The 26,843-nt window shown below is 37.1% G+C and overlaps 2 protein-coding genes and 1 pseudogene across 3 annotated transcripts in view; 1 reads left to right on the top strand and 2 right to left on the bottom strand.

Moving 5' to 3' along the window:
• Positions 1 to 6,002, bottom strand: part of SLF1 (SMC5-SMC6 complex localization factor 1) — a 70,738-nt gene extending 64,736 nt beyond the window's left edge. For both annotated transcript variants that reach the window (XM_036310096.1, XM_036310097.1), the window contains exon 1: positions 5,869 to 6,002. The gene's annotated coding sequence lies outside the window, so the exon portion shown is untranslated. The remainder of the gene's footprint in view (positions 1 to 5,868) is intronic.
• Positions 6,003 to 6,018: 16 nt separating this feature from the next.
• KIAA0825 (KIAA0825 ortholog) overlaps positions 6,019 to 26,843 on the top strand; it is a 64,917-nt gene continuing 44,092 nt past the window's right edge. The window contains exon 1 of the mRNA XM_036310098.1: positions 6,019 to 6,114. The gene's annotated coding sequence lies outside the window, so the exon portion shown is untranslated. The remainder of the gene's footprint in view (positions 6,115 to 26,843) is intronic.
• Positions 20,119 to 21,121, bottom strand: LOC118656032 (annotated as a pseudogene).

Here is a 26,843-nt window from a genome sequence, read left to right as displayed (position 1 = left end):
TTCTAGAGAGTTATTATTTAAACAAATCATTTAAGCAAATTTCCTTTAGAAAATGATAGGCCCTTTCAGAAATACCAGACAAGTGAAATTCATCTGTGAATATCACCTTGGTATTCAAGGGAAAAGGCAAATCTAAGTGTTTTTAGAGTTCTTGAAAGTCATTTTATCAGAGAAATATGTGTTTTAACCATACAAATTTTACCTACTACATGTATTTTATTTATGTATTCCAGAGTTTAAATAGCTACTTAGGAAGCTATTTCAAGAAATGTTGTCAAAGAAGGGAAGTTTAAAAACCTAAAATCTGGTGTAGAGAAACCAGTGTTAAATAATTAGCATATACAGAAAGCAATAAGAAAATCACTGTAATGTTACAACTCAAACAATTTTATTTAACGTTGTCCTTTAAATTTTATCCTTCTGATTCCTGAGATTTAAATGTATGTTCTATAAACCTGTGAGAAAAGCAATCGATCATATTATGTTCCTCTTCTAGATCAAATTAATAGCTATTATATAATTTGAATGTTTATCATTAACGAGGTGACATTTTAACATATTTTGGTTTAATGCAAAAATGATTAAGTTATTAAGACTTACTAGAGTCAGTGTATAATACAGTTTTCATCTTAAATTATATTGTCTTTATAATGGGATATACCCAATTTATATATTTAACATTTTCTGTCAAATAGTTCACAGTAAAATAAGAACAGGACCACCTGTGCTTAATAGAAATCAGGAAAGGCTTTGTAAAGCAACTAGTTTCCTCTGAAAAACAATTAAACATGAAAATGAAATTAATCGAGCAAAGAGGAAATGGAAGAAACACAGGGGGAAGAATAGAATGTCCTGATTCAAACATTATGAAAATATGAAAATTAAAAAATAATAATCAGAATATACATTTACTCACAAGTTTATCAGAAAAACTGGGCTATTTGCTAAACTTTCACAAAATTTTAAATCCCAGTGATGGCACACAGTAAGTAGTACAGATTAAAAAAACAAATTCCATTAACCTAATCTAATAGCTTCCTATAATAAAATGATCTATTTGAAGCAAAAGCATTTACAATATATTCAGCAATTCTTAATATCATATCACATGACAGACTAATAACCCAGGACCTAGGTCATAGATCTAATTCATACAGTTTCATGAGAAAATTGTTATCTATATATATTAGACATAGACATATATAAATATATGGACAGATTTTTGTATTTATAAAATTAGTGGTTTAGTGGTTCTTCCTATGACCCTGCAGGATTAAGAAAACAATAAACAATAGTCTAATCTAATATGTAATAAACCCAAAGAGAGCACTATACAAAACTAGTATAATAACTATCAATGACCCAAATAATTCCAAGATCTTAAAAGTAGGGTCAAGTTTTTTGTAGAAGATGTGTTATGGGGTATGGAGGATCAAGAGCTAACTTCTAGAAGACTTCCAACACAAGAAAGAAAATAAATATACTGCAATGCAATTGTATCAGTGGCATTTCTGGGGAAATTATATACTTTTCTAGAACTTACAGGAGGTGGTCCTTCGAGATTACACAGTAAAAGAGAAAAACCAAAACGAGCACTTACTTAACAATTAAATGTTATTCTTACTGTCAAAAAATAAAAATTATATACTAGATTCTTAAAGAAAATGCTCTGTAGCAATTTTGTAAAATATTATAGTAATTTTAAAAATCTGGTCACTTACCTTGAACCATTTAATACACAAACTAAGGAGATAATGATTGAGAGCAGAGCTGGCATTTATGCAGAGCAAGCAACTGTCTCTGTGGTATGGACTTTCCCAAAATATCTCCCACATGGGCCTATCCCTGATGCCTGAAATTCCTTTGCAGTTGGTGCCAGTCAGAAATGCAAATAAACCTATAGCATTCATCGTAATTAAGAACATTATGCACTAGCTTTTATGTCCTATAATTCTTTATGACACATAGCTAGAGCACACTTTAAAAATATGACACACAGCCATAAAATGTTGAAAAGTGAACACGGAGAAAAGTAGAGGTAGGAATACAGATATGAATATAAAGATATGGTCCAGGAGGGAGAGGAAAGTGCAGGATGCAACAGTTGGGTTAAAGAGGAAAATGTTACAAAAAAAAAGAGAAGGGTTAGAGAGATGCTTTCAAGAGGTCTATGGTAGAAAAATAAGGAGAAACTTTTCCTAATCTGCATTATAATTTATTTTATGAGCAGCCATGGTGTATCATACAACTTTGAGAATATAATGTATCTTATAAGTTGTATGCTATTAAGATAACAAAGGGATTTTTAAAAAAGTTTAATTTATAAATTTGCATCTAAGAACTAAAATTTTTCCTCAAAATAAGTTTTATCGATTTGTCTATTAACACATGCTTATTATAGAAAATTTGAAAAATACTACAAAGTATATAGAAAGTTTCAAATCACTTCTAAATTCCTTCACCCTGTAATACCACTGTTAATATATGGGGAAAAGGAAAGGATTTTGACTTGTGTATGAAAAGATATATATCATGAAAATTAAATATTATACAGTTCTGTACCTTTTTATATAAAATTATATCGTGATCACTTTTTCCATGCCACTGAATATTCTTCATGGTTTTAAGGCTCTAATGTTTTAGGGCAAACAAGTAGTTTCTTAATGTTTGTTATTCAAGTGAACTATTTTAATTTTAAATCTACTTTTTTTTTATTTTAAAACCTAAGGAAAATAACTTTTATACTCCCCTCTAGGAATACAACCAATATTGTTACTTTGAATTCAAGTTTGGAAGATTTTCATGACTTCTGTTACGTAAGAAATTTAGCTGGGAAAGTAAAAAAAGTTCTAAAATTAAATAGGGTCAGTAAAGTGTTGGATCTCTGTTTTAACCAATATTGCAAAAGGTAGACATAAATCCCAATACTCACACTGTATGAGTCAAATACTATTTGGCTCTGAATGCTATAACATCACGTGGAGTTTAGGAATTTTGTGTTCTTTTGGCTTTGGCTGAATTACATTCTGGTGGCCTTTGGATTTTCTTTTTTATTTTTTTAAAGATGTAGCGTCTGTTTCCTGCCACATCCTTCAAAGGTATGGGATGTGTGTGTGTACTAGAATATACAAATATAAATTTATTTTACTAAGGTCTCCAGTGGCAAGACTTGTGGGATGTTCTAACTTCAATGACATTATTAAGTAAAGAAACAGTCATGACCAGGCTCTTAGATGGTATATTTGACAGTACAGGAAGGAAGTGGAGAAGCAGCAGCACAGTAACTGTAGTGAGGAAGAATTAAGCAGCTAAGAGGATTTATGGAGATATATCCAGTACTGTACAAAAAACAGACAGATCTGGAGATGCTAGCTTTAGGGATAAAGGGGCCCTTAAGGAAAACAAGAGGTATGACAGGGTAAAAATAATGAGTGGACAGTAGATATTGGTTAGTCATGGGGGCAGGGGGGTGAAAGTCACACCTGCTTCAGTATACTAAGAACTTTGTATTACTTAGTAGGAGCATAAGGTCTAAGGTTGAACAAGCTGGATTTCAATTGAGCTGTGATCTAGGCACTTCATATATTTTAGTTCATTTCCTTCTCAACAATGCAAGTGCTGTTTACCCTCCATATACAAATTAAGGATATTGGAGAACCTGAGACATTAAGAAACTAGCTCAAGGCCACACAGCTAGTCAATGGTGAAAACAAGATTCAAAAGCCTAAATCTGTTTCTGCAAAAGCTGTATGCCTTTCTACAACATCACTAATTATCAGAATTTTGTCTAATACTTTTAACTACAATATAATTTTACAAAGCAATCTATTTTCAGTTAATGCAAGAGAAAAATACATTGCATGAAAAGGAATCTACTATGAGGGTGGGGAGACATTTAGATAATATCACTGAAAATATTTATAATATAAAATAATTTCAGAAAAATAACACTAATATCTAAAATTTCAAAGCATTTCTAGAAAGTCAAGAGTGACATTTTTTAATAAAAAAATAAAGTTTTCATTATTTCTCTCAAAATAGACTTGGTATTAATCACCAGACTAATTCATATGGGCTTTTCTTCTTCGTAAAAAAAAAAAAATTTTAACTATTACTCAATGATAAAGTACAATTGCTAACTTTGAAAAAGTGTATTGTTATTTCAAATAATTTTGATATAAAGTAAAAACTATGTGAACCTAAAAGTTTTAGGGATTTTTTACTTTTAAGCAGCAAGATGTCCTTCAAAGGTAAGAAACAGTATATAGTGTATTTTATAGCATATTTAAGGAGAGTCAATCACAATAGTAAATATTCCACTTTAGTTATATTTTTGAAAAATATGATTCTTCACTATCTTTAGCTTTTATTATTCGGAAGATCTATGGAATTGTTGATTTTATTTTTAAATTTTTTTCTTTAAATAGTGAAAAGACTATCTTAGAATAATCAAGAAAATACTGTCTAATTAATGAAGCCATATATTTGCTTTTCTAAAACCTAATGTTTTTAGACATTAGTAAAAACTGTGGATAACTATTATGAAATCTTCAGAGTTTTGAATTTTGATTATGAAAAGTACCCACATTTGACCACCTTTTCAAAGACTTCCACATGATTTATGTTTTCTGCTTTAGGGAAGCAGGAAAATATTCAAACATATAAATGAACTTAAGTACATAAGAGAAACTGTGGATTTAGAGAACAGCTCTAAGTGGGGCTTATTTGCATTATTGAAGACTGTCTTTACAATAGAAATTTATACATTCAAGTAGTTGAAAAATTTATACATTCAAGTATACATTTACAATGTATATTAACCCTTGGGTTAACTTAGAAGACACGATCAAATTCCCCTTATAAAAGTCTACCCCAAACTCTCAATTATGTACTGAACAACTGCAATACAGGTTAAACTTTTTCTAAAATGGGAACATCTTGCCTATCAAAAGATACTTCTAGTGACTGAGGCATAACGTACTAACAAACGAAAAAGTTCACAAGGCGCAGTGCGTCATTCGTACACTTAAGTAAGTACTGCTTTAATTTTAATTCCTACGGTTTCCATGGTAAAATTTTCTTTTTATTTTGTTGATATAGGATAGTCATTTGTTTAAAAATAAAGAGCTTCCAACATCAAGCTCCATCTAATTTCTGGGTCCAATTCTGATATGGAGTACCTGCGACAGGCCAGCTTTTTTTGCCACTATTTAATCAGAGGCGTTGGGAGTGGAAGAAACCCCAGAATTACCGTTAAGTCTGGTTCCCAGCCTTTTAGGTCGCTAAAATATTATAACCCACAGGAACACGGACCCTCCCACCTTCAGGGAAATGCGCGTGTGCCTGTGCCTGTGTGTGTGTGTGATCGTTGCAGACGTATCGTAGTTGCTGCACTACCATTTGAACATGTTTAAAAATTCTCCTAGGAAGAAAAGAATGACACCATTTCCCCCGTCACAGGGAGGTGGGCCTGGGAGATCCCCGCCACCTGCTGTGACGTGAAAATACAGAAAGCGGCCAAGAAGCTGGGGTTCTGGGAGAAGCGTCCCAGTCGGTTCTATGGAAACGAGAGACGCCGGTGGCCTAGCGCCCGGCTGGCTGGAGACCGAGCTGCTGAGCGGCGCAAACAGGGGCGGGGAAAACGCTCGGCCCCCCAAACAGCAGAGAGGGGCTCGGGGCCATCGCCTCCCCGGCGCCGGCGGGGCAGGGCGGGGTCTGCCGCTACCGCGCACCCACGCGGGAGCCTAGGCGCCGCGCACCCCCGCCCCTTCCTAGCGTCTCAACTGAGAACGGTAAACTTCGGGGGCACAGAGGAAGCATCCCCACGGAGTCAGGGTACACTGTATCTTCCGAGTGGAGGCCCTTTACCTTCCAGGCCGGAGTGTCTGGCTTCCTTCAGGCGGTAGCAGGGGTGACAGGGGAGAAGACTGCCGACTGCCGCCGCAGCACTGGCTGCTCCGCTAATCCGGGCTCTGGGAAATAATTTCCCGCCGCGCGCTCCGTGGTCCCGGAAGCTATTGGATCACTTCCGGTTGGTTGTCAGTGACGCTATCCAGCCGTTGTCAGGTGGGCTGGCCTGGCTCCTGCTAGATCCGCGCTGGAGGTGGGATAATGGTAAGTGATTTTTACGCGTTGCCTCCTGGGCCTGGTATTTCCGGTCAGGGCAACGTACGGCATCTTGGCTGGACCAAGGAGCAAGCGGGCGAGGGTTGCACCAGGAGTCCCCATCCATCCATCCATCGCTGTGGTGTTTAGCCCTCTATACTGCTAGAGAAGGCCCTGGGAGCGCGGCTTACCCGCTTCTCCACTTGCAGTATCCAGCCCCAAGTTGGAAATTGACCTCCCGTCTCCAAAAGTCCCTCAGCAAGGGTGACGACCCCGTGTACCGCAACTCGGTTTACTGCCGAGTGTCTCTACTAATGATCAAAGAGTGCTCTTACTCTCCCGTTGTTGGCAGGGTTTCTCCAGAGCTGATTTTTATGATACTTTTCCTGAATACCGTTTCCGTTGCCCTGGGTTGCAGTGTCTGAAAAGCAGGCAGTCCTGGACACCTTTTACAAACAATTTGGAAGTGGGGTGTGAGGGTTGTGCCTGATCTAGAATTCAACATCCTCGCAGCTGTTTTGAATTAGGTGAGAATGGTCTTTATTTTCCTGGCTGCTATGAGCTCATGAGGTAGAGAACAAGCTTAAAGTGTAAACCGTGGGCTTTTAAATGCATGCTTTACTTTTTGGAAACACCAGTGATCAGGAAACACGTGCACTCTCTTGGAAGGTGTCCTGGCTCACCGCTCCAGGCTTCCTCAATCAGGAGAATTTTAGATGGAGGTCCGGGGTAGCCAGAAAAGTTGTAAAGAGGCAAGGTGCTCTCATTCAGCCGACGATTTAAAACAAAACATGATGTAGTAAACCTTGGCGACTCTTGTCTTTCTTGAGTAATGCAGTTTCCTGAGGTAAGCAGTTTTCACTCACCACTTTATATGTAAATTACTTTTTTTTTCCCTCCAGAAAAGCCAGCTGATTTTTTTTTTTCCCTAAAACAGCCAATTACAAAACAAGTTCCTGGGATAACTTTACCATAAAGAAAAATGCAATAAATATGTCCAATTGAAGGCCTCTGATGCATCAGCAAGTGCCTTGTTACTTTTTTGAAAGCAATGCACCATGTTTTGAACAGCACATGGACCTTCTAATCTTAATACTAGTTCACCAAATTCTTATAATCTCCTTTCATCTCAGTTTTGCCATTTTTTATCAGATCTTGTGTTTTCCCTTTATGTTTCCCATTGTGAAAGGATTGTAATAATTTAATGGACGTTACATGTGTCCATATAGCAACATGTGTTTAGACAGGCAGTGATTTTGTAAATCATTACTCTTGATTTGTGGTATCTCCTGTCAAGTTAATATAGCCAGTCACTAATACTAACCACAAACAGCTATTGTCTGCCAGACACCATACTTTCATTATTTTATTTAAACTTGCTACAGTTCTACAAGAAAAATCATATCCCTGTTTTGCAAACATTTTATATTGAAACTCAAAGATGTGTTACTGAGACTCAGACATCCCCACAAATCACACAGTTAAATGGCACTTGACGTTTGGACCCAGACTGCCCGACTCTACACTTGGGCTCTTGTACGGTGCTCTCTACTTCCTCTCATAATAACGACAGTCATCCTCACTCTCGGGTAAAATTGGACAGATAGTGTATCAAATTCTTGTGCCAGGGAATTAAGAAGTTAACTTTTTATGTTAACGTTGTAAGGAGTAAGGAATGTTTTAGGGACTTTAGAGATTAACATAGGGTATTATGGCTAATCAGATTATATGAGTAATCTGGTTTCTGTGTTGATCCTTGGCCAGTTTTATTATCCTAATTCAAACAAATATAAGCAATCCAAGAGATTATCAGTATATTTGTGATTCTACGTCCAGAGTATCAGCTATCTCTTTAGGCAGCTTTTTATACATATTTACATACATACACACTTATGCATGTGTGTATATGGAGAAAGAGAATGATCAAAAATTCATGAAATTAAACTTTGTACTGCCCTGTCAAGAACTGCTATTTGGTGGTTATTAGCAAAACTGTTCTCTCCTGCTCATATAACCTTCAGACAGATGGTGATTATCACGTATTTTAAGGGAATATGCTTAATTAAACATACCCATTCCAATATTCTATTTAATGTAGAGAAATAGAAATAACCTAATTGTCAGGGAATTCACTAAAATATAGTTGAAATGACCAATACTAGAAATAACAGAACTTAATTCTAAAGAGTATCTTGTTTTATTGAAAGTCTTTCTCTCTCTCTATATACACACACACACACACACACACACACACACACACACACATATATCTCCCACGTTCAAAGGCTGTTAAATTGCATTGTTTACACATATCTTCAGAAAAAAAGTCACTTCTGTCGTGGTAAACAACGTGCTTCCCTATTTATAATGGTCTGGCCCTCTAGCAACTTCAGTGCAAAATTATAGCTAATTTGCCTACAAACGTCAGGTGGTCATAATAATCTAGCCACTCAGTGTGTGAGTGTGTGTGTGTGTATAGTCTCATTGTGATGTGTACTTTATTATATTGTATTAACTATATGAAAGATATTTGCTTTGCATGCCCCATAGGTAGATCTCAGTGATGTTTTTTTAATTGATTTTAAAGAGACACAAAGAAGAGAGAGTGAAAAAGAAAAACATCGACTTGTTGTTCCACTTTATTTATGCATTTATTGGTTGCTTCTTAATGCCCTGACCAGGGATTGAACCTGCAACCTTGGCATATCAGGACCATGCTCTAACCAACTAAGCTACCTGGCCAGGGCAGTGATACTTTGTTTTTAACCACATTTCAGTGCTTATGAAGGTTGAGATATCAGTTTTTTCATTATCTCACACCCAGCATCTAGCACTGTGCCCGACATAAAGTAAGTAGGTGTTCAATAAACACTTATTGAATGATCAATTCCATTTTCAAATGTGCTGTTCTTGTTTTTATCTTTAAGTGTGTTTTTTAAAAGGGAGTTACCACATAAATAAATGCATATTTATTATTACTCACTTTGCCCTCGAAATATGTCCACGTCAGTCATCTAAAAAAGGCAATGGTGGTATCCTGTAAAGAAGATTGGACAGTGAGATAGGCTATAAGAGAATACCTAATATTAATATTGCTTACTTTCTGCTATTCAGTGTTACATTGAATCCTCACAGCACTATAGGGTTTTATTATCCTCCTCCTACAGACTGAATAACTGAAACAAAGATAAGATCTGTAAATCATTATAGGTTATACACAATCTTGAAGTATCAGACCTGTGATTTGGAACAATGCTGACTCTAAAGGCCATAGTATTCACCACTTTACTATACTGCCTCCAATTGGGTTTTAATCCTGGCTCCTCTACTAACTAGGCACATGTATACACAGGAAATTTTATTTCTCTGAAGATCGTATTTCTCATCTATAACATACAGGGGTTGGCTTAGATGATCTATCAGGTCTCTCCTAGCTCTAAAATCCTCTGACTTTAGTTGGCTACCACATATTAACTGAATACAGCAATTCTAGTGTGCTAGAAAACATGAGTGGAGTTTTATCTGTACTTATTGGTGTCTCCAACATTGGTAGATGTACAGTTATGTTCTTGTAATAGAAAGAACAAGACCAAAATATTAAAACACACACACACACACACACACACACAATCCTCAGCCATGCTTTTTGCCAGTAAGACCCCAGTAAATCAATGAACTTGTGAGCCTATGTTTTCATATGTAAAACAGACCTATGAAACTGCTGTGAGGGTTAAGTGAAATGATACACATAAAACCTCAAACACACTGTCTGACACACAGTTGCCATTAAGTAAATATTGATTCTTTTTCCCCCTAATCTTGTGAGCATAAAAGAAGATTGGTGGATATAAAAATGCTTTATAAATTAGCCAAAGGTGACAAATTTTTCCTCTTGTTATATACACAAATAGGTATTATGAGCAACAATTTACATATGAGCATTGAACACAAAACATGTTGGCAACACAGACAAAAAATTTTGCTTCCAGGAGGACAAATGAGGAAAGACATAATGATGAAGGTAATGGTGAGGATTTCGGTAAAGGGACAAGATGGAAGAATTCCATTAGAGGATGAAAAGGTGTCAGAAAAGAGAATAGTGACTAATTCACTTCAGATAAGTAGAATGGGTGAAGGCTAATAGTAGAGGTAAAAAAGCTGAGTTCAGGGCAAGCTCTGGATAGCAGTGTGGTCAGGTTCAACATATTAGGCTTCTTATAATAAGCAATGATTTATGGGTATAACCAGGATAGTGTGGGAGGCTGGGCTTGGTATTTAATTTCTTTCTTGTAGAAATAACACCCATTTGTTACAGAAATACAAGAATATACAGATAAGCCAAAAGAAAAAGAAAGAAATGAAAACTTGCCCATAGTTCCACTCCAGCCCCAGGTCTTCACTTGCCCACTTACCACACTGTGTCCATTCTTGGCTGGGGAACATCTGCCTCTTTCCAGTGAACTCTGCTTAGCTGGCCCAAAGGTAGGAGGTGCCTCTGAGGGCCATTTGTCCCCCTGTTTCTGGGCCTCCACCCTGAGGGGATGTGGACTCACACTGGGACTGGTCCACGAGCATATAGTCCGCAGGGTGGAGGCTGGGCACTGGGACCCAGCTGTGGTGGCAGTGGGGTTCTGAGTCTCTCTCATGGTCTGAGGTCTTCTCACCTCTTCTTGCTGTCTTCTCCATGTCTCCTGCACCTTGCTGATGTCTGTGACTCTAAGCAACCACTTGCTCCTCTCTGAGCCGCAATTTCCCACTGAAAGTCACGGGGTGAACTGGATAGAGGACCCGTAGGCTCTTCCTTCCCAGGAGTAACTCTAGGATCCCCTATGGTGGGGTTAGACTTAGATCTGCCTCCCCTTCCTGTGCCCTGCTCCTCCAGGATCACCCTTTTCTGTTCCATGACTTTGTGATGCCTTATCTACAGAAAACAAAACAAGAAAACACAAAAATCCCACCCTCTTTCCAGCATTCGAATACTGTGGAATTCTTTCCAGGCTGCTCAGCATCCGTCTGCCAGGCATAATGCAGGCTCTTGCTAGGCTGTGTCTTTTCATAGGCTGGGAAACAGGGTTTTGTCATTAGAAGTAATGATTCTGCAGACTGCTGACTCACCTTCTCAGGTGACAACTGGTTAAGGGAAGTGTTTGAGTGGTGAACTCAAAGACCGCAGTTGAGTCAGGAGGCAAAGGCAAAAAAATCAGCATAATTAAATTGGAAGTGGGAAAAGAACACTGCCTCCCAGCTGTCATTGTTGATATGTTATTGCAGACAGGTGTTTGAAATGATGCTCCTGCTATAGCCCCTCAAACTTTGATTAAAATACAGGGAAACAAGGGGAGAGGCAGCTCAGGAGATATTCTCAGTGCTAGAATCGTGCCTATAATATTTGTGCTTACTCATACCCCACCCCCAGAAATTAAGAACAAACATATATAGTTGTTTAAATCCATTGCGGATTTTTTGCTGAGTAAATTTCTCATGAAAATTATCTAAAACTAAAAAGAAAAAGACAGACCATTGTAATTTTTATTAGGCAAAAGAGCATAATGTGGAACAGCTGAATTCAGAGACCACATGAGCATGAGCTCAAACTCATGAACTTATATAATATGATCTTGAAGAAGTTACTTAAGTTCTTTGAGCCCCAATTTGTTCATTTGTAAAATGATAAAATTAACTTTATGAATTTATTAGGATTAAATGTGATAATGTGTGAAAGCACAGCGGCATCAGAAAAACTAGAGATCGATCTCATGTTTTTTGTTGTTTAATAAAGTTGAATTGCTTTAAAGTAAGGTCTGTGGCTCCAGTTGTGAAGTCAAACAGACTTGAGTTCTAATTCCAGTTCTATCACTAGTTGTGAAACACTGGGGACACCGGGAAAGGTACTTTTCTACTCTTTCCTTATTTGTAAAATGGGAATAGTAATAATGTCTTTATAGGGCTTTTGTGGAGATTAAATGAAATAATGATGAATAAAGTTTAATATGGCGGCTGGACTTCTAAGCACTTTATTTGCTCAAATTATCAAAGAAGCAGATGCCAAGAGAGGCTTAGATATGCAAGAGGTTTTTTGGGGAAAGAGCCTATGAAAGATAAAGGCAAAGGGAGCAAGAGTGGGAAGAAATTGCTTTCAGGCCTCAATGCAGGTCTGACAATCTGAAGCAGAGGAGGAAGGAAGGCAGGGGAGGAGGAGAAGTAGAATCTCAAACTGCTTCTTCAGCCAGGCCCAGGAGCAATGCTGGAGCTAACATCACGTTAAAGGAGAGCTGTGTCACCCCAGCACTTGGCATAATGTTAGTTATTAGTAAAAATAACAGTTGTCACAAGCTGTCATTTAGAAGTGTTTTTAAATTTCAACTCTTGATGTTTACAGCCTGTCCCAACCTCCCCTAAGGAAAGTACAATCCCTGCTGCCACACATTGACCTTATCATTTGAGGCACATATCCTCAGATGAAAAACTTCTTACCTCTCTCTATATAATCTCTCTATATAAAAGACTAATATACTAAGTGTCCATCCGACTGGTAGCTATGACAGGCACTGACCACCAGGGAGAAGACTCTCAACACAGGAGCTGTGGAGCTGCAGTGATTTGGCAGCAGTGGTTCTCAGGTGATGCACCCCAAAACCAGAGAGGAGGGAGCCCGGTTCCTCATGGGGCCACATGCTTCCACCTTCGGGCATGGGTTATGTTGTTGCTGGGGCACTGTCGGCCTGAATTTGGTTTACTGCACACTTGCTTTTGCGTTCCATACCCTGTATGACAGCAACTTTGCAAAGTGCCCTCTCACACTCCGGGACCCCTCGGGGGTTGTCGGAGAGCCAGTTTCAGCCCATTCCCCGCAGGCCAGGCCAGGCCAAGGGACCCCACCTTCCAGAAGGAGCCCACTCACTCTGCAGACACCTTTCGAGCCACAGTGCCACCCCAGGTGTGGCCAGCCGGGGATGGACTGTGGGAGGTTGGCTCCAGGGTATGTCTGGCCTGTCTCGCCCAGTCCCACCCTGCCAGTCACCTTGTAATTAATTTCCTTGCAATGTGCACAAATCTGTGCACCTGGTCACTAGTACTTTATAATACTTTTTATTTTTTAGCCCAAGAACTGTTAAAGGAATCAAAAGATGTCTTCCAAGGAACAGTTGAAACATGCAAACAGTAGCTAAGCAACTGATTCTTTGATATTACATGATTAAACACAAATGAGTCTAAATTTCTAAATTCAGCTGTTTAAATTCTTAAACAGCTGAGTAATGTTAACATCCATAGCCTGAACTTGAATTTCTATTTTCTTTCTTAACAAAGATACCTCTGTGGTTAAAAAGATCAAGATATTATAGTTTTGTGCATCTGGCTCCCCTACCCCATTATTGTTTTTAATAAGCAATTGTAGAGACCAATCAATTCAATGCTTTTCAAATGGCAGGTCACAGCCCTATCAATTTGGTGACTATTAGCTTGCATTTTTGTTTCAGCTATGTGTGGCTTCAGGTCTTGGACATAAAATGTGTTTGTTACTGTGAATCACAGTTGAATTTTAAAGCAAAAGATTTAAATTAACTTCATTTATCTTACATTAGGACTAAAGAGGTGATTTAACTTGTCCACATAACTCAGGAAACATGTGACTTGAACCAGAAGCTAGGTCTTAGGAATCTAAATTTAGAGCTCTTTCTTTTATATCATGCTTCTAGGAAAAGCCTTCTTATTTCCAAGAAGAGGCTTCTTCTTTGCTCTACTTAGAGCACATAATCACTGTTTTCTAATTGGTTAATCTGATAGGTTTTTTTCCTGTCACTTTCATTATTTTTTTGCTAAGCTCTCCTCTTCCCTCACTCTGGCCATTAGGTGTAAGAGTTTGTTTTAGCATTTAGCAGCGGTGCTGAATTTACTGTCCATTTTCCCATTGGGGAGCACAGCTAATGCAGCAGTTTAATACTTACCTGATTTAAGTTGTGTGTGTGTTTTCTTTAATCCTCACCCGAGGATATGTTTGGATATGTCTCCATTGATTTTTAGAGAAGCATTGATAAGTTGCCTCTCATACTCACCCCCACCCGGGATCTAACCCGAAACCTAGGTATCTGTCCTGACCAGGAATCAAACGGGAAACCTTTTGTTGTACAGGACGATGCTTCAACCAACTGAGCCAGAGCTAGAGTTTACCTGATTTAAATTTAGGATTGATGGAAGATCTTTTTGAGGCGCATTATCCTGATGAGGTCTTAATTTTTACTAATTTCAGTGAATATTATTTTGTGCTTCATTGTCATGACATTCTTTACCCATTTTCTTTGCTTTTTTAGACTTCAGCTCACCAAATTTTTTTCAATTTTAAAATGCAAGTTTTTTATATAATCACATAATTTATTCCTCTATAATTTTAAAAATATCAAATTTTTTTATTTTCTAGCACATATTCATACCTACCCTTAAAAATTCCAAGGGGCAATTTAGCAATGGTGAACTCTCTCCACTAATATTCAGAGATTAGAATCCGGAAGAGTTTGAGAGGGGGTTGTTTGTAAAAGGAGCCCTCTTCCTAGGCCTTTTGTGTTGCCTTCTGTCCCATGCTCATTGTTTTGATTGAATTTACCTGGTAAACTCTTTCTGGGCTTTCTCATTTATCTAACTCAACAGTTCTCAAATATTTGGTTTCACAAGTCCTTTGCATTTAAAAATTATGGATGACCTCAAGGAGTTTTAATGTATATAACTATATCTACTTATAGTTATTATATTATAAATTTAAATTTATTATTTCAAAAAGAAATAATAAAGCCATTACATGGAAATGTAAGTAGCATTTAAAAAAAACCCACAATATTTTTTTTCCAAAACAAAAATTGTAATGGAAGGGTGACATTGTTTTACGTTTTTGCAATCTCTTTAATGTCTGGCTGAATTCACAGATCTACTTCTGCATTCAGTTTGTTATGGGATGTTGTTTTGGTTGAAGTGAACAAAATCCAACCTCATCAGACATGTAGTTGGAAAAGAAAGGGTGTTTTAATGTCCTTTTCACTAGAACTTTAACAAGTGATAGTTTCTTAAAGTTTAATTACAGTGTGGATTCTGAAATCAGTTAACTTTTTGTGCTGTGTTACTTTAAAATCCCTTAGTTTGGCCCTAGCTGGTTTGGCTCAGTGGATAGAGCATTGGCCTGTGGATTGAAGAGTCCCGAGTTCGATTTTGGCCACGGGCACATGCCCAGGTTGCTGGCTCAGTCCCCAGTACAGGGCAAGCAGGAGGCAGCCGACCTGTGATTCTCTCTCATCGTTGATGTTTCTCTCTCTCATCATTGATGTTTCTCTCTTTCTCTCCCTCTCCTTTCCTCTCTGAAATGAATAAAAATATTTAAAAATAAAATAAAACAAAATCCTATGGTCTGTCTTGAACTTTGGATGAATCTTTGCAAACACCTGATTTTGTTACATAATGCATTGGCCATATGTAAAACATTGATTCATTGAGGTATGCTGATCTTTCAAATCTTAATGCACTTTATTATGCAGTATCAAAAAAATGCATATGTTAATATCACCAGCTGTCTCATCAGGAAATCTTAAAATACTAGGAAACTGTCCTTATGACAATATGAATTATCAAAAATTTTTATTTTTGCTTTGAAAGTTCTAAATTTATCACTGTCTAATCTTTTCCTTGAAATGACAGTCAAATTTGGTTGATTTTTGAGAAAAATCTGGCATACTCAAAAATTAGTAATAGAATTACTAATTTTAATAGAATTACTAATTTTTACTGCCTCATCAAAGCCATTAAATGAACCTGTCATTCTTTTTTTTTCCAATTGTGTGGGGGTGAAAAATATGACTACTGTAGTAGCCAGGATAATGACTACCCTAAATATGCTTATATTCGAATCTCTGGAACCTGTGAATATGGCAAAATGAAATTAAAGATGTTAATTAGTTTATCTTAAAATAGAGAGCTAATCCTAGATTATCCAAATGGGTTCAATGTAATCACAGTGGTTCTCAAAAATGGAAGAAGGAGGCAGAATAGGAATTCAGAGTGATTCCAAGTGAAAAGGTCTCAACCCAGTTAGGTGGCTTGAAAGTGGGGCAAGTGGGGTAGGGGCCAAAGAATGAGAGCAGCCTCCAAAAGCTAGAAAATGCAAGGAAACTGGATTCTCCTCAGAGCCTCCAGAAAGGAATGAAGTCCTGCCAATCATTGGTTTAGCCTAGTGAGACCCAATTCAGAATTATGACCAAGAGAACTGTAAGATAATTTGTGGTTTTATGACAACTTATAGAAGCAATAGAAAAACTATTACAACTAATACAGTTTGAGAACTGCATTTTGTGCTAGGGCATCATTGCTTTTGCACTATTAGTACAAATGTTAACCTAGCGAAATGTCATATAGTGTCTTTTATGAAAATAGTTTTGACCTTGAGAACCCCCTAAAAGAATATCGAGGCTCCACCAGGGATCTGTGTACCACACTTTAGATTTCTTATTCAACTCTTTCTTTGTACTTCCTCTGTGTCAACCACTAGCTTAGGTTCTGGGATGCAAAAATAAAGAAGGCACAGTCTCTGTTTTAAGATTATAATCTAGTGGTTGAAAGTGGTAAGTAAATCAGTGGTTGCAGATTGCATAGAATGACAAGTACCCTGACTGATATACTGTATATTCAAGGGAAGGAAAGAAACCGAATTAGTCTTCATGTGCTTGCATTTGGGGGGAGAGATCACAAAACTAAGTACTAGTACATAATGCAAAGTGCTATTAAGGAAATATCTCTATTGACAAGGCAAGGGAGAGACCTTTATATTCTCATTTAGCAGTAAATGGGGTTTCATTTTCTCCACATCCTCCCCAACACTTGTTATTTTTTATTTTTCGCTTATAGCCATTCTGGTGAGCTGTGAAGTTGTATCTCATGTGGTCTCAATTTGCATTTATCTAAGGTCAAAAAGATTGACACCTTTGATTTCTTCTAAGGTTTTTATATATGTTAGCATTTATATTTAGGTCTCTGATCAATTCTGAGTTAATTTTTAAACATCTTTTAATGGAGTCCGACTCCATTCTTTTGCATGTTACTATCCAGTTGTCTCAGGAACATTTCATGAAAAGGCCAATCTTTCCCTATTGAACTTTCTTGAAACCCTCATCAGAAATCAATTGGATATTGTATAGGTTTATTTATGGACTCTCAGTTCTATTGCATTGATTACATGTCTGTCCTTATGCCTATCCTGTTACACAGTCTTGATTATTGTAGTTTTATAATAAGTTTTGAAAATGGAAAATGTGAGTTCTCTAACTTTGTTCTTTTTCAAGATGTTTTGGTTACTCTGGGTTCCTTGCACTTCCATATGGATTTTCAGATCAGTTTGTTAATTTCAGCAAAATAGGCAGCCGGGATTTTGATAGAGATTACATTCAATCTGTAGATTGGGAAGTTTTGCCACATTATCAATATTAAACCTTTCAATCCATAAACATGGACTTTTCACTCTTTAGGTCTAATTCAGTTCCTTTCAGTGATGTTTTGTAGTTTTCAGTGAACAGGTCTTACAGTTCTTTTGTTAAATTTTTCCTAAATATTTTATTCTATTTGGTACTATTGTAAATTAAATTGTTTTTCTAATTTTATTTTCAAATTGTTAATTGATAGTCTATAGAAATACAATTGATATTTGTTTACTAATCTCATATCTTGCAAACTTCGTTGAATGTATTCATTAGCTCCAATAGTTTGAGGGTTTTGTTTGTTTTAGGATTCCTTAGGATTTTCTACATACCAGATCTTGTCATCTATAAGTAGGTAGTTTTACTTCTCCCTTTGCAATCTGGATATTTACTTTTCTTACCTAATTTTCCTGGATCGAACTTCCAGTACAATGTTGAAGAGGAGTGCTAAAAATGGACATTCTTGTCTTGTTCCTGATCTTTAGGGAAAAGCTCAGTCTTTTACCATTAAGTATGAAGATAGCTGTGGGTTTTTTATAGTTATCCTTTATGGAATTGATAGAGTTCCCTTTTATTCCTAGTTTGTTGAGTTATTTTTATCATGAATGGTGTTGAGTTTTAACACATTTTTCTTTGCATATACTTAAACTATCATGTGTTTTTTGTCCTTTATTCTCTTAATAAAGTCTATTACATTGATTCATTTTCCTGTGTTGGAGTCAACCTTATATTCCTGGGATAAATTTCACTTAGTCATGGTGTATAATTCTTTTTTATACTTGTTAATATTTTGATTATTTTTGTCTCTATATTTCTAAGGGATATTGGTCTATAGTTTTTTGTAATGTTTTTGTCTTTTTTTGGTGTCATGGTAATACTGGCCTCAGAAAATGAGTTGGGAAGTGTTCTTTCCTCTTCTGTTTTTTGGAACAATCTGTGAAGGATTGGTGTTAATTCTTCTTTACATTTTTGGTAGACTTCACCAACCAGTCATGGCCTTAGGCTTCTCTTTGTGGGAAAGTTTTTGATAATTAATTCAATCTGCTTACTTGTTATTGGTTTAGTCATATTGTTTAAATCTTCCTCACTCATATCAGTACTTTGTGTCTTTCTAGGAAGTTGTCTGTTCATCTAGGTTATATAATTTGATGACACAATTGTTTTAGTATCTCTTTATAATCTATTTCTTTAACATCAGTAATAATATCCCCTCTTTAATTCCTAATTTTAGTAATTTGAGCTAAAAGTTTGTCATTTGAACCTATTTTCAAAGAATCAACTTTAGTTTCATTATTTTTTTCTATAAATTTTCTATTCTTTTTATTTATTCCCAGTCTAATCGTTGTTTCCTTCCTTCTGCTTGCTTTGGGTTTTGCTGGCTTTTTCTAGTTTCTTAAGGTTGAAGGTTAGTGTATTGATTTTAGATCTTTCTTTTTTAATATAGGCAGTTAGACTGCAGTTTTATGTTCTTGTGGTGTGTTTGTTTGGCTTTGTTATCGGGATAATACTGTCATAGAATGAATTAGGAGGGTTTCTTTCCTTTGTTTTATGAAAGTCTATGAAATGTTAGTATTATTTTGTAGAATTTACCTATGAGGCTCTTGCAGCTTTTCCTTGTAGGAAGATTTTTGAATTAGCAATTTAATTTCTTTACTTGTTTTAAGGTCGATTCCATTTTCGCATTTCTTCTAAAGTCAGTTTTAGTCATTTATGTCCTTTTTTGAGAAAATAGAAAAGTTTTATTATAGTAACAGTAAGCAAACAACTGAAGTGGGAAGGAGAAGCAGTGTGGGGATGACCCACCTAGCAATAAGTAATCAAGGTGTGGGGTGATGGAGGTGCGGTGGCAACAGTTATTTTCACAAGAAAAGGAAAGAACTAGTTATTCAGAAAAGTGGTTACCTTGAGGTTGCTCAAAGACCTTCTACAGAAACATCTGAATACACTGAACACTGTTCTCTTAGCTGTTGAATCTCTGTCTTTTACTCTTCTGGCATTTCACTTAGTTGAGTTCTGAGAAATCTTTTTTTCAGACAACTCTTTTTTCTTGAGTGGGCAGATAATAAGGAACTATTTCAGTCCTTCGAAAGAATGTAATTCAACAAATTTATGTTCATTTAGAAAGAATTCTATAAGCATTTCTAGCTATCCATTACCAAATGCAAATAATTGATTTCTTTAACCACATGGGTAAAAAGATCATTGTCATCCCAAAGGCAAAAATGTGGAGTAGAAGCCACAGGCAGAGATTATGTGTCAATCTAAAAAGACTCTAGAGAATCATTGTCTTTTGGTCTCCTGCATTCCCTTTCTCTTTCTCTAAGAAAGAGTCAGAAGATAGGGAGCATCCATACTTTCTACTTTGGAATTTTACAAATTGAGAATGTGTCTCATCCCTGTTAAATAAATTAAACAGATATCTACCAAATGCCAATAAGAAACTTTACTAAACACCCAGTCCTGCGAACTTGAAGAAGAGAAAATAGAGAACTCTGACTTTGGGGAATGAGTTACATATATGAGAAAGAACACTTGAAAATAGGCAGGAAACAGATTTTCAAAAAGCTTAAATTCCCTCGAATAGAATTTTAAAAAAAGGTAAAGTGATCACTGTTATACCTGTGATTATGTCAAGTATACTAGTATCTTGCTGACTCTCAACTTCATCTCTGGCTTCTTGCAGCCTTTTTAGATGGCAAATCTCCCTCTTCCCATTCCCTCTCCATTTCTGCCTTTCTCTTTTCTTGCTCCATTTTATCCTTCAGGTTTCTGATTTTTTTTATATATATATATATATTTCTCTCTTACTTGCCTTTTCTCTCTCTCCAGTTCAGCTTTGTATTTTTCTTGTTTCACTTGAATCTGTTTCTGAATGTCCTCTTCAGCCCTTTGGTACATCTCATCAGTGTAGAATTCTCCCTCATTCTGCATCACCATGCACTGGACCAGGTCCAACAGCTGTGCCCTCTGAGCTTCCTGCTCAGCTCCTGTTGCCTCATTGTTGAACTCACAGTGACGACCCCTGAAATGGTCCATTAGATCTTGAATGCCTTGTGGAGCTTCCTTTAAGTAATCATGGAACTCCATGCCATCCGGTCATCTTTCCGGGTGAATAAGAGAATCATGTATCTCCTAGCTTGGGATCCAAACATTGACAGCATCTTCTCCATGGCCTTTTGTTCTTCCTTTGTATACCGGCCCAGTGGGGCCACCAGGAGCACAGCATGAGGGCCAGGGGAAGTCAGGAGGATGCAGTTAGCAATCTCCCTTTGTGTGTCAGCATCCCGTGCCTCAGTGTCAAAAATGCCAGGTGTGTCCACGACAACAATTTCCCTCCCATTCCACGTGCTACTCCCTTTCTGACAGACCTTAGTGATGGATTTTGCTGCCATACTGGAATGAAATGCTTTCTTTCCAAGGATGCTGTTCCCCCTGGCACTTTTTCCTGCTCCAGCCTTACCCACTAAGACAAGTCACAGTTGTGAATCTCTGGGGTCTTGGTTTCCAATCCCATGGCCGGTCCTGGATTCACTGAAGTTGAAAGGAGTAATGTCCAATTGAGCTGCCATCATAGTTTGAATTTCCGCGGCTGAGGTGTGGGAGAAGGTGCGGACTTGTGGAGTCTGGGGAGAGGTTGGGGAGAGGTGCCATTTATGTCTTTTTAAAGGATATGTCCATTCCTATTGTGTAGACATTAAAATGTGTCTATTTTGTTGGCATAAAGTTGTCCATTGTGTTGTCTTATAATCCTTTGATTTTTGTGCGTTCAGTAGTGACATCTTTTTCATTATTTTGATAATTTGTATCTTTTTTTTTTTACCAGTCTAGCTAAAGGTGTGAGATTTTGTTGATCTTGCCAAAGAACCACCTTGTCTTTTCTCTATTGCCTTTATCTTTTCCATGTTATTTATTTCTGCTTTCTCTTGTGTTGCTCCTCTTCCTGCTTTGGATGTGGTTTGCTCTTTTTTTTTTTTATGGTGATTGAATCTTATGTTATCTATTTGTGATCTTTCTTCTTTTCTGAAATAGGTGGAATTAATAGGTTTCTTCCTAAACACTGCTTTTTCTGTATCCTATAAAATACAGCATGTTGCCCTAGCCGGTTTGGCTCAGTGGATAGAGCTTCGGCCTGGGGACTGAAAGGTCCCGGGTTCGATTCCGGCAAGGGCAGGTACCTGGGTTGCGGGCACATCCCCAGTGGGGGGTGTGCAGGAAGCAGCTGATCGATGCTTCTCTCTCATTGATGTTTCTAACTCTCTATCCCTCTCCCTTCCTCTCTGTAAAAAATCAATAAAATATATTTTTAAAAAAAATACATGTTATGTTTTCACTATCATTCAGTAAAAAATATTTTCTAATATCCCTTGTGATTTCTTTTTGACATTGTTATGTAGAAGTGTGCTCTTTAATTTCCAAATATTGGTTTTTTTTAAAGATTTACTTTTGCTATTGATTTCTAATTTATTTCTGTTGTATTCTTAGAACATTTTATACTTTCATTTATTGAGACTTCTTGTGACGTGGCATATAGTCTATTTTGAAAAATGTTTTTTGGAATTTGAAAAAAAAAGTGTACTCCTCCGTCACTGAGTGAAGTAATCTATATATGTAAGTTAGATTGGACAGGGGGACAGTATTTAAATATTCTAAACTCTTGCTGATTTTCTGTTTAATCCTGTCCATTCCTGAGAACAAAGCTTTGAAATATCTAACTATAATAAATGATTTATTTCTTCTTTTGATTCTGTCATTTTTTTCCTCTATTGATCTTGGTGCTTTGTTTTAGGTGGATATACATTTATATCTTTTTTATGTATTTTTCCTTTTATCATTTTGAAATATCATGTTTTCCTCAAATATTTCTTAAAGCCTGTTTTGTCTAATATTAGTGTAGTAATATCAGCTCTATTATAGTTACTGTTTGCTTGGAATATCCTTTTCTATCTATTTTTAATCTATTTTTTGTATTTGAATATAAAATGTCTCATAAATGACACATAGTTGGATCTTGCTTTTTTTTTTTTATCTATTTTGACAATTCCTGTTTTTTAAAAAAATGTTTTTTATTTTAGAGAGAGGAAGGGAGAGGAATAAAGAGATAGAAACATCGATGAGAGAGAAACATCAGTTGGCTGCCTCCTGCACCTCGCTGGGGATCCAGCCTGCAACCCAGGCATGTGCCCTGACCAGGGATCAAACCAGTGACTTCCTGGTTCATGGGTCACTGCTCAACCATTGAGCCACACTGGCTGGGCCTGCTTTTGATTGAGATTAAACCATTCACATGTAATGTGCTTATTGGTATAGTTAAGTTTACATTTTCCATTATACTTTACTTTTATATGACTCCTCTTTTTTATTCCTTTCTTCTACCTTCACTGCTTTTTTTGTATTAAATGAATATTTTTAGTGTATCCACTTTTAAATTTCTAGTGTAACTTTACCTTTTAAAAAGTTATTTTCTAAGTGCTTGCTCTGGAGAATACATTCTACATTTTAATTTACCACAACCAACTTAATACAATCTAGTTAATATCAACTTAATTTTGACAAAATATAGAAACTTTGTTCTATTGTAGGTCTATTCCTTCCTCCTTTTTCTGCTATTACTGCCATGTGTATTATATCCCTACATGTTATAAACTAAATAATACATTGTTATAGCTATTGTTTTATACAATCTATGCTTTTTTTAAAAAATCAATGAAAATAAATGAAATAATATTTCAGAGTCTTTCATATTAACCTACATTTTTACCATCTGGTGTTATTTCCTTTTTTTTTTTTTGCTTTTAAATATATTTTTATTGATTTTTGAGAGGAAGGAAGAAAGAAGGAATGGAAACATCAATGATGAGAGAGAATCATTGATCAACTGCCTCCTGCACATCCCACAGTGGGGATCGAGCTCACAACCCAGGTTTGTGCCCTTGACCAGAACCGAACCTGGAAGTCTTCAGGACCGGAATAGAACCTGGGACTCTTCAGTCCACAGGCTGACGTTCTATCCACGGAGTCAGACCAGCTAGGGCTGGTGTTATTTTTTTATAGATTGAAGAATTTCCTTATTTCCTTTACTATTTAAGACAGATCTGCTTGCAGCAAATTCTCAATCTTTATTTTGTCTTTAGTTATTAAAGTGATGGTTTTATTTTGCCGTCAACTTAAAAGATAGTTATTCTTAATATAGAATATTTGGCGGACAGTTTTTTTCCTGCAGCATTTTTAATTTCTCATTCCACTGACTTCTGGCCTCCATGGTTTCATTGATGCTTACCTGTGTGTGAAGAGTTAGTTTTCTCGTGATGCTTTTAATTTCTTTGTCTTTGTCCTTTAATAGTTTGATTGTGTTATGTCTAGATACCTATCTCTTTATATTTGTCCTATATGGGGTCCTTTGAACTTCTTTGATGAGTAGATTAATGCTTGAGAGCATATTCAAAATGGCCGAGTGCAATTATCAAATCATATCTAATTTGATATATTTTTGTTCCTTATTCACGTATTTTTTCTACTCCTTTATCTGTTCCCTCTCCCTCCGGGATACTAGTAACAGGTTTTTTGATATGGTTATGATTGTCCCAAATGTCTCTGCGTCTTTGCTCATTTAAAAAAAAATATTTTTTCTCTCTCTTTTTTTTTTTTTAGATTGGGTAATTTACATTAACTCTCTTTAATTCACCAATTCTTTTTACAGGTCATTTTGAATATGCTCTCAAGTCCCTCGAGAATTATCTTTTCATATATGTTGGACTTTTTAACTTCAAAATTTCCATTTTTTTCAAAAATTTCTGTCTCCTTACTGAGAATCTTTATTCTTTATTCATTGTTTTACTTTTTAAAATATGGTTATCTTTGGTTTTTTAAACAGATTTAAAATAGCTGCTTTGAAGTCTGTTTAAATTGAACTTCTAAGGACACTCAAAATGTTGCTATTGACTGCTTCTCCCTCCCCCATTTCTTTGCATGCCTCATAATTTCTTGAAAACTGGACATTTTTAGATCATATATTGACACAACCCTGGATTCTGGTTTTGTAATCATTGAATGTTGTTGTTGCTTTGTTTGCTGGTTTCTTTGTTTGGTAATTTGCCCAAACTAAATCAGTGGCATCAATCTCCCCTGTGATGTATGGCCACTGATGTATCTGGGTTTTTTTGTTTTTAAGATTTTCGTTTTGAGTTTTACATTTACCTTCCTAGGACTTGCCCCTGTGGCTGTGTAGCTTAAATGATAAGCTGATGGCTGGGCAGTGGTTGTGATTAAACACTTCAGGTCAGTAAGTCGTCTCTCATCTCCTCACGAATCTCTGTAATAGAGGAATGCATTTAAAGTTTACAGTTATCAATTGTGTCCCAGTTTTTGCTTTCTGCTGGGCTCTTTCACATTTCCTCTGTGGCCATGATGGTTCAGCCAAAGCAATCTCTGCTAGCTTTGTTCCTCTTCAGTCTCTATTGCACATCCTCAGCCTTAGCCAAGAATATGCTTGCCCCAGTTATGACCACGGCCTTGGGCTGATAGAGGTGTGTGGCTCTCCCTGCTTGCTGGCTTCTTAGATCTTCACTTCCACTGACACCATCATGGGCTTAGACATTACCTACCATTCAAACTCAAGTGAGCCCCCTTTGACCACAGCAGATACATTTCCAGTCCTGTGATCTTCCCCACCCTGGGAGGACCTCTGTGCTGTCTGAGCTGTGGTTGATGGTTGTAAGAGTAGCTCCAGGCCAGAATGCCACAGGGTCCTCGTGTTCTTACCTAAAGATTAGCAGTTTTTCACATGTGAATGTTTCTCAATTTGTTATATTCTTTTGGTCAATTTCTAGAGCACCAAAATAGTTGTATTTGTCAATTTTGTCTTGCTCCTTGGTTTTTTTTTTTTTTGGAAGAGTATTTGCTAATTGCGCTCAGCCATAGGTGGAAGTCCTGTTTATGGTCTTGTATTATGTATACATTTTTTTTTTCTTTACTCTCTTAGGATGATGGGAAAGTTACACATTCTATTAACTGATTTATCTCTATTTTCTTTGGAGTAAATTTTTGTTTTACATTGATCTCAAATGTGAAAAAAAGATTTTTTTTTTGAAATGCCCAGTGGTCCTTGGCTTTGCATTCATATTAGAAAAGAGAAAATAAAAAAGCTGCCTGGAAATTATATTTGGGTGGCACTGATTTGACTTGTAAGCTTTGCTTTAGAGTGAATAGGTGGAACCATGCATATACCTGAAGTCAGAAGGGGCCAGAAAGAGGCCGTCTTGTTTTGGGAGTACCTATATTTATGCTATGTTTTCTACTTTTCTAGACAATTCATTTCCTCAAACACAATTCATTTCCTCTCATTTACTTTTTTTTTTTTTTTTTTACTCAAAGTAGATATTTAACTAAAGACAAAAAGAAAGTAGTTGCTTGTATACAAAGATAGGGGAGGGAGAATCAGGACAAATCTTCAAGTGATTGCATATTTCAGCTTCACTCCTTACTCCACACTCTGCCAGGGATATTAGCTCATTCTTTTAATTGCAGTGCTCCCTGCACACATTCTATCATTTGGCTTTTCCTGCTCTCTTTCTCCTATGAATGTTCCTTCATCTGTCTTACATGTACAAATTTGTACGGAGGGCTTGCTCAGTCTCTTCACCATTATGGATTTATATCCTCTTCCCCCACCCCAACACACACCTTTATTATCTTTTTAAGAGGATTGCTAGAGGGAGATGGGGAAAAATACACAATCAGTGATCTTCTTAACCAAAAATTTTGTGCACATATTTTTAAACTAGAGACCCAGTGCACAAAATTCATGCACTTGCAGGGGGTGGGAGGGATGAGGGATCCCTCAGCACAGCCTGCACCCTCTTGCAGTCCAGGAGCCCTTGGGGGATGTCCGACTGATGGCTTAGGCCTGCTCCCTGTTCTCTTTGAGCCCGGCTTCTGGCTGAGCAGCGCTCCCCCCTGTGGGAGCGCACTGACCACCAGAGGGAAACTCCTGCATTGAGGGGGATCAGGCTGAAACCAGCTCTCTGACATCCCCGAGGACTCCCAGATTGCAAAAGGGTGCAGGCCAGGTCGAGGAACCCCACTGGTGCATGGTCGAGGCTGGGAGGGATGCAAGAGGTTGGCCAGCCAGGGAGGGACCACAGGAGGGCTCCAGGGCATGGCTGGCCTGTCTTGCTCAGTCCCAATCGGCCGGACCCCAGCAGCAAGCTAACCTACCAGTCAGAGGACCTGCCCCCTGGTGGTCAGTGCACATCATAGCGAGCGGTTGAGCGGCCTTAGCATATCATTAGCATA

This window comes from Myotis myotis, unplaced genomic scaffold (genome assembly GCF_014108235.1).
Source record: "Myotis myotis isolate mMyoMyo1 unplaced genomic scaffold, mMyoMyo1.p scaffold_m19_p_5, whole genome shotgun sequence".
In the NCBI taxonomy this organism is placed as follows: Eukaryota; Metazoa; Chordata; class Mammalia; order Chiroptera; family Vespertilionidae; genus Myotis; species Myotis myotis.
Note: the sequence above shows the minus strand (reverse complement) of the source record. Positions and strands in the feature narration are given on the sequence as shown.